At 40.5% G+C, this 20212-nt stretch overlaps 1 protein-coding gene across 1 annotated transcript in view; it reads left to right on the plus strand.

Annotated features, from left to right (window-relative positions):
* The window catches only part of LOC132475411 (CD48 antigen-like), a 37306-nt gene that overhangs the window by 7279 nt on the left and 9815 nt on the right, over positions 1–20212 (plus strand). The window lies entirely within an intron of this gene.

Consider the following 20212-nt stretch of genomic DNA (forward strand, 5'->3'; position numbering starts at 1 on the left):
TACAGAGATATCTGTAAGTGGGCCTCTGACTGTTTTACCCAGATTCAGACATGTTGCTTTATTCCAAATTCTTCACTGTGCATCCAGAAGGGGAGTGTGCGAGAGGCATTCGATTTAAGCAATTTTCCCTAACATGAACAGGAGCTAGGCTACTGTATCTCTGCAAGTCAATGGAAGATGCTAACGCCACCTTCTGGACAGAAGATGATGTGTTTGGATTTAAAGGTGCCATGGCATGAAAATCTAAATTTTTTGAGGTTTTCTAACATAAATATGAGTTCCCCTAGCCTGCCTATGGTCCCCCAGTGGCTAAAACTTGCGTTCGGTGTAAAACGAGCACTAGGTGTTCTGCTCGCCTTTGAAAAAACGGAGGCTCAAGCGTGCTGATTTGGAATGTGGTTTCATGTGTCGTCACATGGCATCTAAGCTCCTCCCCTTACTCTCCCTGGCCCGCCCAGAGAATTTGGCCCGCCAATGAGACACGACCGTGCAAGCGCCACATGTGTGTGTGTGTGTGTGCGTGTGTGTGTGTGAATACGCACACTGTAACGCAAGTGTTTCTTGCCGGTTCTTTGACGTCTCTTGTATTTCCACAACGAGGCTGTAGTGGGGGTTATCTCAGCCATGGTTGAGAATGAATTGGGGGAAAGGAACTTTGGCTATGACTCCCTCAAGAACATGAACCACGACATGGAGGAGAAAGGGTTTGTTGACCGCGAATGTCTCTCGCTTGAGCCCCGCTTCCCGCTGCCGAGGGACCGCTGCCGAGGGACCACCGCCTCGCCGCTGCAGGAGGCGGAGGTGCCTAAGCGCTGCCCGCCAACAAAGCCCTTTCTCCTCCATGTCGACTTCAGATTGATGTGGACGTGGAAGAACCAGGAACGTCGGAGAACCCAACGTGGTCGTTTGAGATTCATAACTCGTGATAATATATATTATATGATATAGATATCTATGTATATGATATTATTTAGATATAGAGCCAGACACCCAACAGCGCATTTGGGGGAAGCTCAATGTGCGACTGGCTCGGAGTGGCTGTAACTCTGCACCACGGCTGAATTTCGGGAACGTCTTTGAATACTGTCTTAGTGGCCCACTAATACCTATATTAAAGCATCCATAAAATAGCATGTCATGGCACCTTTAAACCAAGTCTGAATCTGGGAAAAACTGGCAATGTCATGAATAATTGTGTATAAAGTCAACTTGATGCTTAAAATGTTCATTGTTTTAAGCATTTAGGCAATTTAAGCATGTTTGTCAGCCGGTATTTGACAGTTTGAATACTCACCGATGTTATTTGTTGGTGATGTTTCCCAAATGCTAGTCTTATCAACAATCTGTATAGAGAATAGTTAGAAAATACAAATCTGTTTAATGATCTGTACACACAAATCTTAAGCATTTGGTTTTATGAAACTGCAATCGCATTTGGCTTTGTATATTTAGACGTCTTCTGCAACAGGGACCACCTTGAGCCAGCGGCAGCTCTGGAGGTCTTCTGTTAGGAGGGAGGGTCCATAAGGGGGCTTTGCTGAATTGTGTTATAGATGGTGTTTCAAATGTTCTGTTGGGGAGAGATGAGTAAACGCAGTATAGGGCTCCCAAATCGATTTAAATCAAAACCAAAGCTGAAAAATATGGTGTTAAATTATATGTTGACTCAATGCAATTTCTAATTTCAGAATGAAACATATTTGAATTGCAATCCTTAATATATATGCATTGATCTGTAAAAAAGATGCCTTATTTTACAAATGTTGTAGTAACTTTTTTAATCTCTTCCTGTGTGATCCCTGGACATGTGTACCACTGCACGCATTTGCCTTTTCTCAGGACTGAATTCTCTACGAGTGGTGACTAGTTCAAATTACATTAGCATCGGTCCTTTAAGGAAACCTGGAAAGTATTACATGACTTTTCAAGCCATTTCAATACAGTGATCGCTTTCACAAGGACCTTTTTCTCAAGAGGAAAAGTGTGTTTTCTCACCTCCTGCTGTGGGGGACTAGATTCCACGTTGTGGACCAGTTCATAGAGTGGTCCCACTCCCAGACTCAGCTCATCCTGTGATGTAGTCTTGAAAGCATACACAAACGGTCACACATCTTAGAAAAATCGTATTCTGTTAAAACATCCCTTAATGTCCGTAGAAAATAGGCCCCATGTATCCGTGAATATACATATATACATGATACGGTATGACAACCTTAAATAATACAGTCAATGTCCCGCTCAATATCATTTCATCTGTCATTGTCTATTTTTCGAAAAATAAAGATAGTTTTAAAGAAAAATGCCTCGTAAATGTGCAATGATAAACTGCTCCAACAGTGGACGGATTGTCGTTCTTTTCGTTTCCCAAGGACAGAATAAGCAACCCGGTCTCACGAAAAGACGTGACACTGTCACGTTATTTAATCTATTGAAACGTGTTCAGGATCACGTATTTTCAAATTTTTCGTGTTTACAAGCACAAATTCCAAACCCATGTATTTCAATTGGAAGTATTTGTCGTGTCACCAGCACGACTTCCAAACTAAGGTTCTGTGCGGGAGCGTTCTCCCTAATGTCCCTTAAGGAGCTCCGTACAGTACATTTATTGTTAAAAATTGTGAACGATATGACAGCTTTAGGCCACCCGTTTCTACTTTCACCTTTGATTCTGAGAAATTGTGACAATTCACAGATAGAGGCTATTAAATGCAGGTGCGCTGCTCAGGCAAACCGCGAAAGAAAAAAGGGTAGCTGCTTAATCTGATCTTTTTAGAATTGTATGTCTTGATGTTTTGATCTAACCATAGATCTATTGTCTTGTTTTTGGCTATGTGAATGGAAGTCCGCGTCGATGCCTCGCAAGTCCAGTGTCGCGAGCGGACGTGACATCGAGAAGTCATACCGTATAATAATGGGTTATCACTATCCTCGGGCCGGGCCTTTGATCGAGCGTTTTTACTTTTATTTTATCATTATCATAAATTAGCCTAATCTGAGGAGAAATCTATGCCATAAACAGAAATATTATGGGTCTTTATTACACGGGTCTTCTCAATGCCGTGGAACGCTCCGTTCACTTGCATGGGTCCGGGGATATCTCGGGATTGGTTTCTTTATTAATCGAATGGGAAATGCAATAGGCCTATTTTAGGACCGAATCACCGTTGAACTTGTTTCTAATAACATTTCTAGCGAGAAATATACTTTTTACTTGCATAATCTTTAGTCAGTGATTACGTATGATCTTTAGTTTTATAGTTATTAGGAAGATTTTATCGGCTCGCTCGCATGTTTCAATGACGTCAGGTTGCTAAGGACGCTGCTTTCGCTAAACTAGCACACACACACACACACACACACACACACACACACACACACACAATGCATTTCGCTGCAGATATTCCCTCAATTATTATTACTTTCAAAACGTTGGCCAAGGTTGAATATCCTTTTTATTTGGGCTGCTTCTAGGACATTTTGGGTGGATTTTGAACGGTATGTGGGCGGGACGTTTTTTGCAGGACCTGGCAACCCTGCGCTGTTGCCCGGGGTGCTGAAATGCTCCGGAACAGATCTGGATCCACTATGGCCAAAAGACTTGTATGCCCCCCCTTAAATAAATTCTATGGCAGAATAAAGAATAAATTCATGCATTATCATTCAACTTGAACATGTGTTTTTACAGTATAGCGTGGTGGAGGGCTGACGTATGTTGCCCAACCCGGAAGTGAGCGTCGCCCTGGTTTCCCTTGACAAAAAGCCAACGGGTTTATCCATTGGATTTTGGATTATTGCAGAAAAATTAGCATCTTTGAAGCACCTCCTCAAAAACTGAAAATAAATAAAAAATATCTGTGCTCCAAAGAACGAAATGTAAACCAATGCATTCTGAATAATAATAATAATAATAATACATTTAATTTAGAGGCGCCTTTCAAGACACCCAAGGTCACTTTACAGAGCATATAGTCATCATTCAAAACTATGTAAAACAGACTAGGAATAAAAGAAAAACAGAGGTTTAAGAAAGAAAAACAGAAGTTAGTTTCTAGTCCCCATTTTTTGTGGGATGGATGTGTACATTTGTGGCATAAGGTGTGTAGACACAGCTGGCCTGTGGCCACGTTTTTGTAGTCTGGGGTCAAAAGGTCAAAAGGAGCCGGCACCACGCCGCTTATGAGGTAACAAAAAGTTCATGTGTATTTCTCTCATAACTTTTTGTCACTATTAAAGAGAGGCCTGATTCTAAGACATGCATGTTGGATGGCTAGGGTGTAGGTCTGGGAAGAACTTCAGGCCAAAATCATACAAGCGAGCCGCTGGGTGCAGGTGCAACGAGATGGAGGGGGGCCTGGACTTTCATAATCTTCGCTCGGTGAATGTGAAGGATGTTTGGTCGGATAGTTATGACGAAGAATCATAATGTGAATCGGAATATTCTATAAATGTCTTGATATCATCTTTCGTCTCAACACTTCTGCTGCAGCCGCCTAAAGTCTCACTCCGAGAACCTTAAAATATGAATCAATCCATTAGAAGTATGAAAATATCTTCCCGGAGGCGTAAGGGGGAAAACAAGGTGTCCTTTGACATCTACGTTTCGAGGCGATTGCAACAGTGTCACACATGATCATATTTGAATATGTTTCGGGGTAGTAATTAGCTGTCGATTTTGGGGGCCTTTATCAATAATGACCAGCTATAGATTTGCTTCCCGATGGAGATTCTTGACAAATTACATGTTATTTAGCATCTACACGTTAAGCTGAGTCCAATGAGATCAAGCTTGCCCTCTTGCCACACCGAGATCATGTCCTAGACCATATGTACCATGTAAAATACATTTGCTAGAGTGTCATGCTTGGTGTCATTGGACTCAGCTCAACGTGTAGATGCTAAATAATATGTCATTTGTCACAAATTTCTATCGGAAAGTAAATCAATAGCTGCTCATTATTGATTAAGGCCTCCAATTTCGACAGCTAATTACTACCATTAAACATGTGTGGCACCATTGCAATCGCCTGGAAGCGTAGATGTTGAAGGACACCTTGTTCGCCCTCTTACGACACCGGGAAGATATTTACATACTTCTGATTGACTAATGAATTGATTCAGCTATTCCCTCAGAAGTCTGGGGTCAAAAGGTCAAAAGCAGCCGACACCACGCCGCTTATGAGACAACAAAAGTTTATGCGTATTCCTCTCATAACTTTTTGTCATTATTAAAGAGAGGCCTGATTCTCCGATATGCAGGTTGGATGGCTACGGTGTAGGGCTTCGGCCTCCTAATTGATCATTGTAGTATAATTGAATGCCCTCTTTCATATATATGATACCTCCACCACCGGGACGTGGCAGCAATTCTCCAAATCCATATGGGGAGGGGGGGGGGGGGTGATGCTTGCTGACAGTAGGGGTGTACACTAGACATAAATAGGAAGCAAACTCAGGAGAAGGAATGACCTCTCATAAATATTTATTCAATAAATTGTTTCAAATAACCCTGCCTCGTTAAATCAATGAGCTTGGTGTTTTGCTTTCAAAAATAGGTTATAGAAGAAGTCTAAACTGCACAAAATAAAAACATCCAAGCTGCCTTTTAAGGATACCTTGGAATATCTGTCTATTTTTTAACCATTTTTTAACCACCAGTTTACGACAAAAACAACACAATGGACGGCAGCTCCTTTGCCGCGTGGTTTTTAGAACCATGTAAGGATTAGAGGGGGCGGTCGATAGCAACCACCATAGCAACCATGACGGTCAAGTGACTGGATGCAGCCCCGTTGAAAAAAATAGAATACCACTCGACACACTCAGGAGATTAATGATATTTAAATGATTATGAACATGAAGTCTTTATTTGCATGGTTTACATTTCGTTCTGTGTAGCATGGAAAAATCGGAGAAACACTCCCATTCATCACCCAAGTGGGTGCTACTCATTGGTGGTGGTTAGTGAGGTCCCCCCTTCACTGTAGGCGTCTTTGAGTGTTATTAATTATTATTATTCTTCATGTTTAACCTCTGTTTTTCTTTTATTCCTAGTCTGTTTTACATAGTTTTGAATGATGACTATATGCTCTGTAAAGTGACCTTGGGTGTCTTGAAAGGCGCCTCTAAATTAAATGTATTATTATTATTATTATTATTCCGAATGCATTGGTTTACATTTCGTTCTTTGGAGCACAGATATTTTTTATTTATTTATTTATTTTCAGTTTTTGAGGAGGTGCTTCAAAGATGCAAATTTTTCTGCAATAATCCAAAATCCAATGGAAAAACCCGTTGGCTTTTTGTCAAGGGAAACCAGGGCGACGCTCACTTCCGGGTTGGGCAACATACGTCAGCCCTCCACCACGCTATACTGTAATAATAATAATATAATAATACATTTAATTTAGAGGCGCCTTTCAAGACACCCAAGGTCACCTTACAGAGCATATAGTCATCATTCAAAACTATGTAAAACAGACTAGGAATAAAAGGAAAACAGAGGTTAAACATGAATAATAATAATTAATAACACTCAAAGACGCCTAAAGTGAAGGGGGGACCTCACTAACCACCACCAATATGTAGCACCCACTTGGGTGATGCACGGCAGCCAATCGGTGCCAGAACGCTCACTACACACCAGCTTGAGGTGGAGAGTTAGGGATGAGGTGGAGAGTGAGGGAAAAGAACATTTAAACACTATCGACCATATTTAAACACTATCGATCACATTTAAACAATATCGACCACATGTAAACACTATCGACCACATTTAAACACTATCGACCATATTTAAACACTATGGACCACATGTAAACCCTAACGCCCACATTTAAACACTATCGCCCACATTTAAACACTATGGACCACATTTAAACACTATGGACCACATGGACCACATGTAAACCCTATCGACCACATGTAAACCCTATCGACCATATATAAACACTATCGACCACATTTAAACATGTAAACCCTATCGACCACATTTAAACACTATCTAAAAACACAAGTTCAAGTTGAATGATAATGCATGAATTTATTCTTTATTCTGCCATAGAATTTATTTAAGGGGGGGCATACAAGTCTTTTGGCCATAGTGGATCCAGATCTGTTCCGGAGCATTTCAGCACCCCGGGCAACAGCGCAGGGTTGCCAGGTCCTGCAAAAAACGTCCCGCCCACATACCGTTCAAAATCCACCCAAAATGTCCTAGAAGCAGCCCAAATAAAAAGGATATTCAACCTTGGCCAACGTTTTGAAAGTAATAATAATTGAGGGAATATCTGCAGCGAAATGCATTGTGTGTGTGTGTGTGTGTGTGTGTGTGTGTGTGTGTGTGTGTGTGTGTGTGTGTGTGTGTGTGTGTGTGTGTGTGTGTGTGTGTGTGTGTGTGTGTGTGTGTGTGTGTGCTAGTTTAGCGAAAGCAGCGTCCTTAGCAACCTGACGTCATTGAAACATGCGAGCGAGCCGATAAAATCTTCCTAATAACTATAAAACTAAAGATCATACGTAATCACTGACTAAAGATTATGCAAGTAAAAAGTATATTTCTCGCTAGAAATGTTATTAGAAACAAGTTCAACGGTGATTCGGTCCTAAAATAGGCCTATTGCATTTCCCATTCGATTAATAAAGAAACCAATCCCGAGATATCCCCGGACCCATGCAAGTGAACGGAGCGTTCCACGGCATTGAGAAGACCCGTGTAATAAAGACCCATAATATTTCTGTTTATGGCATAGATTTCTCCTCAGATTAGGCTAATTTATGATAATGATAAAATAAAAGTAAAAACGCTCGATCAAAGGCCCGGCCCGAGGATAGTGATAACCCATTATTATACGGTATGACTTCTCGATGTCACGTCCGCTCGCGACACTGGACTTGCGAGGCATCGACGCGGACTTCCATTCACATAGCCAAAAACAAGACAATAGATCTATGGTTAGATCAAAACATCAAGACATACAATTCTAAAAAGATCAGATTAAGCAGCTACCCTTTTTTCTTTCGCGGTTTGCCTGAGCAGCGCACCTGCATTTAATAGCCTCTATCTGTGAATTGTCACAATTTCTCAGAATCAAAGGTGAAAGTAGAAACGGGTGGCCTAAAGCTGTCATATCGTTCAAAATTTTTAACAATAAATGTACTGTACGGAGCTCCTTAAGGGACATTAGGGAGAACGCTCCCGCACAGAACCTTAGTTTGGAAGTCGTGCTGGTGACACGACAAATACTTCCAATTGAAATACATGGGTTTGGAATTTGTGCTTGTAAACACGAAAAATTTGAAAATACGTGATCCTGAACACGTTTCAATAGATTAAATAACGTGACAGTGTCACGTCTTTTTGTGAGACCGGGTTGGAATAAGGTAACGTTCTTGCTTGCTCCTGTATGAATGGTCCTTGGCTACCTGAGGCTGCACCTGGTAGGGAAAGTTGCGCTGGAGCCAGGGGTGGACTGGCCATCTGGCATACCGGGCATCGTCCCGGTGGGCCGTTGACTCAATGTGGGCCGGTCCGGTCCGCTATGTTTTGTTTTTTTCTCTCTCTAAATTCCCTCCAATTGGGCCGCCCAATTGGCTACAGAGGGCTAGCAGTGTGTCGCCAGCATCGACACATATTAATGGTCAGTGTTTGTCAATCAATCATGGGCTGACAGGCTCAGAGAGCCCTGACAGTGCTGTCAATCACAACACAAACCAGGGTCACAAAAACAGTAAAAAGCCACAACTGCTATTTACAGTGCTGTACTATTATTCGGATGGATGTACTTGATTATTAAATTGTTTTAATCAAGTACATACAGGGTTCTTCCCGTTCATCTCGTCCCACCCCTAGTGCTGATAATGTAGTGGGCTGGCCTGGACAGAAAATGCCAGGGCTAACTTTCTGTCCCAGTCCACCCCTGGCTGGAGCCCCGGTAAAATCGCACATGGCTTATTCAAGTTGCGCGCTAGACATTCTCTAAAGTGTCGAGACTCAAGCACTTAACTTACCTTAACCGATTGTTCCATACAAATTGTTTGTTAACGATTTAACAACTTCAACATCTGCTATTACTGTAGTTTCATCTTCACCACTTGTCATTGATTTATATGCATTCACTGATCTTTACAGATGGGTTTGTTTTAAGCCATTGAATTTAATTTCTCTGCCCTGCAACAAATTATAAGCTACACATGTTTTATAAATGAGAAATATGGTCTAGGTCTAATTGAAACAGTAATTATACAAACATTATACCAACATTGCAACAGGCAAGTTTATTCAAACATCACACTAACAACAACACAATAAGAACAGTAACTAATAGTAAATAAACAAAAAAATGCGAAATGATTTAACAACAAGGCCCCGAGGACGCTTGCGGGTGAAAACGACTAAGTATTTTATCGGAAGTGCCTTTCGTTTAGACGGTGACATAAATCTGAAACCACACTCCAGAGTGGAAAAGTTGAATACGCTCCGCCGTAGCATTTCCGTCTACACTGCCAAGACGCAAAACACTGCTCCGATCTGCTCAGGTCGCGTACGCGTTTACGTCACATACATGTGCCAGTACAAGGATATAAACAAACATGTCAGATTATTTCCATGCGTCGGACCTTCAAGCTGCTCTGGCAGCTCTAACAAGCGTACAGGAGTCTTTCCACTAAACGTACAGGATATGTACAGATAGTGTTATTGAACAGAGAAGGATCTTTTTGGTTTTTGCGGCACGGATAAGAGAAGAAGGAAGATTCTACGCATGCGCTCAGACATGGTGGTGTTGTGTGATAGTGTATCACAGCACCACCTAGCTGCCTGGCATGCATACCCAATCGAATTCCACACACTTTTGCGTCACCGTATGCACGCAGATTTCCTCCCGAAAACGCTCGTCTAAACGCGGAATAAAAAGTGAAGACGCGCGCCACTTTTGCGTCTTCTGGTCAGACCGTCATCGTGTAAACGTAGCCCAAGACTGAACATACTGAACAGAGGCAGGGAAAAAGGACAGAGGAAGAAGACTTGTCCGTTGTCACAGCATCAAGGTCCAACTGTAGAGATCAGGAAAGAGGCATGAGGAGGAGTACCTCAGAACACTGCTCTCTAGGAGATTGTTTACTGATGTTTATGCAGTCTTACAATTTTGATTCTACTCCAGGTTTCTATTTCAGGAGAAAGAAAAAAAGAAAAAATACTTAAATAAATAAATGATGATGAAAAGATTGTAAAAGCCAATAGGGATAAAAGTTAGGACCACAGTCCAGATTGTGTAGGGGGCAATCAGATGGAAAATGGCAAAACACAGTATAGCTAGTCTAGCTTTCCAACCCATTTTTGTGTAGCCCATCTTCGTGAAATGTGTGGGACAAAATGTGTGATAAACAGGAAAAGGCCCTGCCACCTGGAATGGGGTAATCTTGGGATTACTGTTGAACTAGGCTATGTGTTCACCCGGCTATGAACTGATACTTGATAAAGATGTGAGAAAGAATTGGGAAGGGGCTTTGAGAAGAGAAGGATTCACTGCAAGTGATTATTCAGTTGTCTGCAGTCAACATTTTTAGCAGGCTGATTTTGACAGGACGGGTCAGATTGTCAGACTACTTGATGGTGTTATTTCATCCCTCTTTAGCTTCCCGGTTCACCTCCAAAGAGTATGTGTATCATCATAAGGCTAGCATTCATAAATGTAAATATTCTATTGTCAAACAAACTTATACTTTTATGTATTGCATTGTGTATTATGTATCAGGCGCGTGCCGTCCATATGGGCAGGTGGGGCGGCGAACTCCCTGCGAAAGCATGCTCCCAAAAAAAATAGTTCCTCAGTAAATCATTGCTCCAAGTTTATTTTTAATAATGTGATTGTCACATTAACTATCTATAGTTTCTGTAGGCTTTCCGACTATTTTTGGTCTGTTGATATCAAATTGATGGTGGTGATTCTAGTTGAGTTCTGTTTAACGTGTCATGCAATGTGGGGCGGTGGAGCTCAACGACCGCGTCCCTCCGTATGTTTCTCGCATAACCCTGCAGGCTGCAATAAGAATTGCAATCCGCGCTATAAGACGCCCATATGGTCGTAAAGTAGTCTGCCCCATGGTCATATTGTAGGACTATTGTTGTCGAATTACTCCGCCTGTATCTTTCAGCACTGTTGTCGAATTGCTCAGCCTGTATCTTTCGGCATTGAAGCCTATTTATTTATTTATTTCAGCAGGTATTAAAATTGTACCTGATTTCATACCTGATTTAAACAGCTGTTATTACCTGATTTCAAAAGTGTTGTTATTGAGAGACTTGCACACATCGTCGGGCCAAGTTCCAAGTCGAAGGTCTGCTTGATTGATGACTTTATTTCTACTTTTGATGTATTTGCAATGCACTCACTAAGCCTGTTGTTAAATTGTTGTTATATTGTTAAAATAAAATATGGAAGAAATAACTTCCCGATAATGTCGAATTTGTCCTTTGAAATGTTTGACTTTGCAGAGTTGGTATTTTCCATTGCACATGGGCTATTCTAATAAGCCTGACTCGACATCATATGACGAGTGTTGTGGATGGCACTTCAAAAGCGTGCAGTAACATTAGGCTATTCGTTTATTTTTAATTCTTACTCACAATTTGTTTTACTTAACATGTTTTAATGTAGCTCAAAATATACATGTTAAAAATATATATAAATTGTGGGTGTGGTCATACGCCAGTCGTTTCTGCCCCACCGAAATGAAGGGGCACCGCACGCTACTGTTATGTATAATATTATGTATTATTTGATTTTATTATCTTGTTTTTTGAATATTAAAGTTGCTTTTTTCTTATTTTCTCTGTTCTGTAGTGTCTTTGAGCACTGTGTAAAGCACTATATAAATATAATGTATTATTATTGTAAGTATTATTATAAGGTGCTGAGGGCTGAAGAGAGGGTGATCCGCCAAGCTTCAACAATGCAAGCTCAAGCTCCTAAGGTGCAGGGTCCTACACATCGTCCGAGGGGAGATTGGAATAGAGGATATATTTCTGCTTGGGGAACACATTGAGGAGACACTCAGTCTCTTCAACTATAGAAAGGAAGCACAAGAAAGTAGCTTTGCAAAACAGTCCTCTTTCAGGGGTTTTAATCCTAACCCTGGCTGCTTTTTATTGTCTTTTGAATTTCACTAGTTCTGGTCTGATCATTTTCCTGTACATCTATATTTATCTATGTTATTTCCTGTAAACAAATATTCCATCAGCAGATTTGTATTATGATGCATTCTCATTTTAGGTAAAGTATAAGACAAAACAGTATAATTGTAACCATGAATAAGTCATTCAAGTAACAATATTTAAATGCTAACATTGTTGGGTAAGACAGAATTTGTTTTTATTCTGAATCCAGTGAAAAATATTGGTGGTTTTAGCTGTTATAAAAACTTTCAGGTGTTTATATATGTTTTATGTTTAAATATTTGGCAGACGCTTTTTTCTAAAGCGACATACATATAAAACAATCACTGTAAACAGAATCATTTAAGGAAAGAATGTTAATAGTAAATACAAAATATCAATACAAAGTGTCAAGACAGAATAAACTGATGCTGCAGCCACAGTCAGAGATGCAGTCAATAAAGTCCCTAAGATGCGTATCTAATGTATTCATACATTGTTTATGCAGGATATATATGTCATATTGTTTCTTCAATTTAAAAATAGCTGACCGTTTTTTTTCCCCTTCTCGGGGAATATGTTCCCAGTTTTGATCTCGGATGTCTGGGAACTGCAAGCATATCAGAATATTCTATTAGTGTTAAGCCAACTATGAATAATAAAACACGCATGTGTCCTTATCATAGCTAAACGTATGACAAAAACCCGCATGGAAATCTGTGGTATTCAGTGAGGTATGATTGATTACAGTGCTTAATTTGTCAAGTGGGAGCTCCCGGAGCGCTGAGGACGAGTAGAAAAAAAGCGGCGGGGGGGGGGGCGGGGGCTCTGGTGGGCGCTTTCGAACAACCCACACTTATTTAGTCAACATCGCAAGAAATTAGCCTACTAAAGCCTCGTGAATGGGGATGTACCCAGAAAAAATAGTAAACATATGTTAGGTTGGAGAGACACACAGCCACACGTTATAAAGTTTACCGTTGTTTACTAACAGTTGAGGAATAATGTCATGCACTCGCAGGTGCGTCATTGAGTCATTGTATTCTCAACACAACAAAATACACCAAGTCCTTGAAAATGGATCTCCGTCGCATCAAAAGATGAAAACAAATAGATAGGCTACCTCATAGATTATAGTAGGCCTAGTTAGAACAACAATCTGGCATGACAACTTGGCCACGTTAACAAATAGATACATATTATTAACCAGAACAATACCAGAATGCCACAAAAACCATAATAATAATAAAGTTCATTTTGGCCTTCTTGCCCCTCTTCTCCGCAGCCACTTTCGCTAACTCCTCGCAGATTTATCACACATCACTCAACCGACTCGCGTCACTCCAAGTCCAACCTCTCTTGCTGCACATCTGAACAAAACACACACATGCACACAGTATTAGCCACACACACACACACACACACACACACACACACACACACACACACACACACACACACACACACACACACACACACACACACACACACACACACACACACACACACACACACACACACACACACACACACACACACACACACACACACACACACACACACACACACACACACACACACACACACACACACACACACACCAGATCCAGCTGGCGGAGCGCACGTCAGAGCTTCCGGAGCGCGCTCCCCCTTGCTCCCCCTCAAATTAAGCACTGATTGATTAAATGCACTGACAGTTCATTGCTCCAGCCAAACGGATTACACTGAGTGGAGCGGATGACCACTCCAAGATGGCGGCCTCGCGTCTCGTCAGCGCCAGTAGGCGGTAGCATTCGATGCTCCGTCTATGATATAAGATGTCTGCTGTCACCGAGAAAACCAGAGGTGCGCATGTGCATTTAATTAACAGCGCGCTCACGGTTTCAGTTAAACACACCGACGAACAGCACTTTGGTTTCCCCGCCTTCTGGCATTGTTCATCATTCATAATAGTTTCAAAAATCGACCACTTTCCACAGTTAACAAGACCTATTACTGTAAACCCGACGTACTTCTCTGGACCTGCTGTGAGTATATACCCCCTGAACTGTTCTAGCGAGTTGAGTGGTGCCATGCTGCCACGGTACCCCACACGAACCACTCCGGGAATGACCACTAACTTAATAAATAAAGTTTTTATTGCCATAACGTTAAAGTTATACTGACTAAGTGACGAGTGGACATCTTTCGTTGTCCTATTCGTAGTCTTCCTAGCTAGGCTTTGTTTTCGTCAGACACGTTTTGTGCGTTTTTTTCCTTAGAAAGTGCTCGGCGTCGAGAGCCTATGTGTGGGCTTATAAGATCCTCCATGACAATATTTACAGAATATGTTAACATTGACCGAGCTCAAATATACGCTAAAAGTTTGCTAACCTAGCTCCCCGACGATTCAGCAGGCTTCGGTGAGCATGGGTCAGCCTACAGCGCGATGCTCTGCTTGATGCTGTGGCTCACTTGCATATCACTATTGTATTGTGGTAGTAGGCCTACTTGTACTTTTTTGGTCGAATCTAATAACCATCATTGGATGCGGCCCAGCTTCCATTAGATCGCCGCAGGGCCGGCGCTGGCCGTTTGGGTGCCCGCCTAGGCGAATCGACATTAAATTGTGCCCTGGACAAGACTTCCCAGTGGAGGCCCGGGGGGGCGCCGGCTGTCGGCCCTGAGTGATAGGTTTTGAAAGTATGAGAGAGTGAGCCCCCCCCCCGCAGAACAAATTTCAGCTGAGCCCCCCCCCCCCAATTTTTTTTTTCTAAATCCCTGTGTTTTGAAAGATCTTTTAATTATTTTACACATTTTAAACATTTGTGCGTTCTTTGTGCGTTCTTAACGCATATTAACATCTTTATTTAAGCATGTTTTTGCTTAACGTTTTTGAAATACATTCGAACATCTTAATCTGTAAACTGCCAGTTTAGCCTTCATTTTAGCTCACCTCAACTTTAGTGGGAGCAATGAGTTTGCGTAGCTGTGTTCGAAATCGTTCCCTATCACGGATATAGTGCACTATATAGGGTGCTCGCCATTTTGTAGTGGTGTGCCCGGTTTCCTCGTGGGGGCCCGGTTTGTTTGTTTACATGATATGGGCGCATCTGTCTGCGTCACACAAATACCCTGCGCATTTACTGACGCAAATTCCATTTGGAAATGTTCAGCGTAGTGTTCAGCGTAATTGTCGTTTGTTCGTTCCCTATATGGTGCACTATATCATAAACACTATAGGGAATAGTGAGTGAGTGAATAGGGAACGATTTCGAACAGAGCGCGTCTTCGTCTTTGTGTTTTTTTCTGGTTTATTTTTTTCTCACTTCGCGCCCCCCCTGGGGAGGCGTGCCTCACAGTTTGAAAACCACTGGGTTATACAATTAAGAAAAAACAATGGTGGGCCTCTTCATAACTAATTTAGGCTATATATTTTTCAAATTCAATAATATATATTTCTTAAAACCTTAATTTTTGGTGCCCCCCCAGGTACCTGCATATAGGGAGCTGTGATGTTTTTAAATCTCTGATGTTTTTATGGAAATCCCTCTGAATGCCGGTTTCACGCCGTATACCTGGCTATACGCACAACTACACCAGCTTGTAACTTGTATATTAGACACATTGGGCAGATTGCTCTGTCAGTTAGCATTGTGCTAGCTGTGCTGCGCTTTAAAACCGTACTCCTTAAAACTGAGGTTTTGGAGTTTAACACACAGCTGCGCACGAGGTTGAACGTGATTGTTGTGTAACGACTCGTACAGGATCAGCTGATTCCTAGCTGACTCGGTTCAAACTGCTTGGAAACCGGAAGTACTCTGATTTCTAGTATACCCCAGAGCAGATGCAGTCTTAACTTCATGGTGGATGCATTTTGTGCTATAATTACCAACAAAAACTTAATGGGAATGTAAAATGAACTTTAATATAATAAAAACGCTAATAATGTTGACATAGATTATGAAATAGTCTAGGCTACTTTTTGTGGAAATCTGAGTCTGGAATCTGCCCTCACCTACGTCAATCAATTACTTGTCATTGATTTCTCTTGGTGTGTGTATGCAAACGTGATTACTTAATTAATTGGAGACGAACTAATAGGCCTATGTGAGTAATTAGGGTAATGTCACGCCTTTCAATTCTCGGAGAAGGAGAGTAGGGACCATTTTAGTTAAGCATTGACCTTTTTATGTTTCGTTGAATGGTACGATCCTCTGTGCGTTCATTTTTTTCTTTTACATACAAATAATCTGTTCTTTGTAGAGTTTTAGTTGGGCACTTTAAGCAACTCCTATATTGTAGCCTGTATTGTACTGAAGGCCTACCTGGTCTAATAAGTGTAAATGTATCATACCTATTATTCATAAAACTAATTCTGTGTGTGTGTTGGTTATGATGGAGCCTTGTTTCATCCTGCCAACTGGTTTAGTCTCCTCTAAAACCACGTCAGTTGCGAGATTAGACTAACGCGCACAAAATATGCCCTCTAGTGTCTGATGTGAATTTCTCTGAAGACACGGCAATTGAGATCAAGGTAAAACGCAGCTGCAGGTTAAACCACAAGTACATATGACACAGCAATGGAGTTTAAGACGTCACGTGACTTCTTGCGTCACCGACGAGTTTAAACCTGTGTTAAACTCTAAAAAGTGTCTAAGCTACCGACAGAGCAATCGGCCCATTGCCACTGTGTTGTGTTTTTGACCTCAGAAACTAATCTTCTCCTTTACACTCATTGACAGGTCAACTATGAAGAAGAAACAGTGGTTTACATGATTCAAGATTGTAGAAGAAATTTACGCAAACTGTAAGTCACTGTTTTTTCTTTTTTTATGCTTCTGTATGTTAATTTTTGTTGGCCTCCTGGTTGGTGGAAATAAGCTTTTAGGTTGATTTGAATGGTAAAGATTTCTGTTTGACAAGTTTTAACTTCGTTTGGATGGATACAACTGGTTCAATTATAGGCTGTATGTGAGTTGGAGGTGTACGGGGTCAGTACAGTCTCATTAATAATGAATGCACAGAGAATGATTCACAAATGTACTTGTATATAAATGACACTTCTCACAAATATGTACATTTCAATGCACACATAAATGGATATCGGTATGTATTAGGGATGCACCGAAATGAAAATTTGGCCGAAAGCGAATACCGAATGTGTCTTTTGCTGTTTTTCATTCACTTCGCTTACATTTTTCACCATTGTATAAATCAAACAATTAAATGTCCTTTATAAACTTTTTTGTCTTGCTTTTCAATAAAGAAAATCAATTACAAATATTATACAAAATATTTATTTAATACTGAACGTTTTCTAACAGTCCAGCAGACCTTATAGCAAGAATTTAAGAACCTTTTAAATAAATTAGTAAAACAAATCTTTTATTTTTTATTTTTAAAAATGTTCTGTGTATTATTTTCGGCCTTTTTACTCGTTCGGCTGAAACCGATCATTATGTTTTGGGCCATTTTCGGCCGAATATTTTCGGTGGCCGAATATTCGGTGCATCCCTAGTATGTATAAATGTAAAATAAATTCATGAACAAAAATAAGTTTCACAAACACATTTCTGTACTCAATATCTCTTCTACAGTTGCTAGTCTAAATACCTAGCCTGGTTCTACCAGACTCTCGTACTTCACTTCATTTCATTTCATTTGTACAGAGAGTCTGGACCTAATCAATTGACAAACGTTAACTCACTTGAAGGCGGGTGTCTGTTGAAGTTTAAAATTATTGGATCTGCCCAGTGCCACTCTGGATCTGCCATAACCAATCGCTAACGTTTGGTTGTGACGTATGTCATGCGCCGGGAATCACGCGCAGGTTGTACACAAACCAAACACCTTGCACGTCTGCACGAAAATGTCCGTCAACGACAGCTGCAGGTTTTGTTCATCGAATTTAATTTATCAGGGAAAAATTGCACATTGTAAATCAATATTTTATAGTAAGGCCAGAGATGATGTATGCAGTCAACTTTCGAAGCTGGGTCTAATCGTTGACAACACGCCATCGTCATTGTTCTCAGACACGCCCTCTGTTCGCTGATTGGTGGCCGCTGTGGCGGCACCAGAAAACCAAATTACATACAGCAGGTCCAGACCTAGTACTGAAGGGAAATTCAAATTGAGCGGAAGTACTTAGGCGGGCGGAGCCAGGCTACTAAATACCCATGCTAGGCACCTAAATGCATATTCACTTTACTATTACAGGGCCCACAGGTATAAGCATGTAACCTCAGCTATGAAAATACTGTCTCTTTTTAAGTGTAGAATTACCTCTTTAAACATACTATAAGTAAAGGTAAACATAAACTCAAATGACCTAGAGCATTACAATATCATTACTCCAGACTGAATAGCTGTATAACCTGGTCTAATTACTCACTGTTTAACATTACTGCTTTCCTGTTGTTAAACCTGAATGAATTATACGTATGCACTGCCTTAACCCAATATATGTAACTCTTCTCTAACCCACTGTAATTGGACCTAAAAAAATAATAATAAATGGCATATAGGCTACAAGCCTTAGGCCGTTTTAAATGTGTAAAATAGTTGGAAAATATAAGGCTAAATTGACACAACCATACAGTTAAAAAATAATAATAATAATAAAATGGCATATAGGCTACATGTGCCTCGAAAGCCTTAGGCCGTTTTAAATGTGTAAAATAGTTGGAAAATATAAGGCTAAATTGACACAACCATACAGTTAAAAAATAATAATAATAATAAAATGGCATATAGGCTACATGTGCCTTGAAAGCCTTAGACTATCAATCACCCCATACATTTAAAATGGAGTATGTTAATGTTTTGTTGATGCATTATAATAAATAAAAATGCTATTATAATCCATTAACAAATAACAATACTCTCGTAGGGAAAGAAAACATACTTCCATCAAGTACAAAAAATTACCCGCAATACTTAAATCCGCATCCAACCCGTGTTCAGATAGTAGCGCCTGCTTAGTATGCCTAATTTACAAAATTAGTAAGTATTTGCAAGAACTGCTGGAACAAATGTCTGAACACCTCTGCAGCTAGGAACATTGGATTCCACGGCCCTGAAAATGGTAGTTTAGCTATCAAAATAAAATTTTGATAGCTAAACTTATTATTTAGCTATCTTATTAGAAGTTATTAGAAGCTGAGATATTGACGGAAACATTTTTCACCGCAGCCATTTTGTAAAATCGAAGATGGCGGCCATATAGCACTCAAGGCAAAATGGAAACATTGTTTTTCTGATTGCTTAAGCCTTATACTATAAGGTTTTAAAAAATTATAGTTTTCATACTCTCCACAAAAAGCCAACGGATGTTCAAAACCAACCATAATGAATCTGACTAGACTTGACGCTTTTATTCCCGCTCTCCTTACTTGACCGCGATCTAGCATCTAGGATCGATTGTTACCATTGGGTCCCCGGATGTTAACACTGAATTTTAACAATTCCTTCATTGAATTTTGCAGCTGACTTTGGCATGTTGAATTTGGGGATGTTGAAAATACAATTTTCTAATGTTGAATATTTGATTTTGAATTTTTTAACATTGAAAATTAAAGGTAAATGATTTGTTGAAAATGTAAGTAGTTAAATTAGTAGTTAGTAAATCCAGATTGTTATTTCAATGCATAAAAATTCAGTGCTTTAAATTCAATGGCTTTTTATTTTCAGATCCAATGAGACAGATTTGAGTCGGGAAGTTGAAGTTTGTCAGTCCACTCCGCCATTTCCTCACACAGAAGGTAATATACAGAAGGTATTATACAGAAGTTAACAAGGTGTGCATTGAAATGGCGACCCGTGTTGTTTCTGTGGCAGTACCTCTGACCTACGACAGTCAGCCGCTACAACTCCAGTGAGTTGGAGAGTGAGTAGCTGCGTTTCCATCTAAAAGGTGATGCGAATCTTTAGAAAGTTCGCAAAAAATTAATTCGAATTAGGTGCGTTTCCATCAAGTGGTTGGAGCGGGTAACTACCGTAGTTCTACCTGGGGGTGGCGCTATAGGCAAAAAATGTATGCTGATTCGTGGCTGCAATAAATGGTAGTAGTAGAAAAGCTGT

Source organism: Gadus macrocephalus, chromosome 17, assembly GCF_031168955.1.
Source record: "Gadus macrocephalus chromosome 17, ASM3116895v1".
NCBI classification, from domain to species: Eukaryota; Metazoa; Chordata; class Actinopteri; order Gadiformes; family Gadidae; genus Gadus; species Gadus macrocephalus.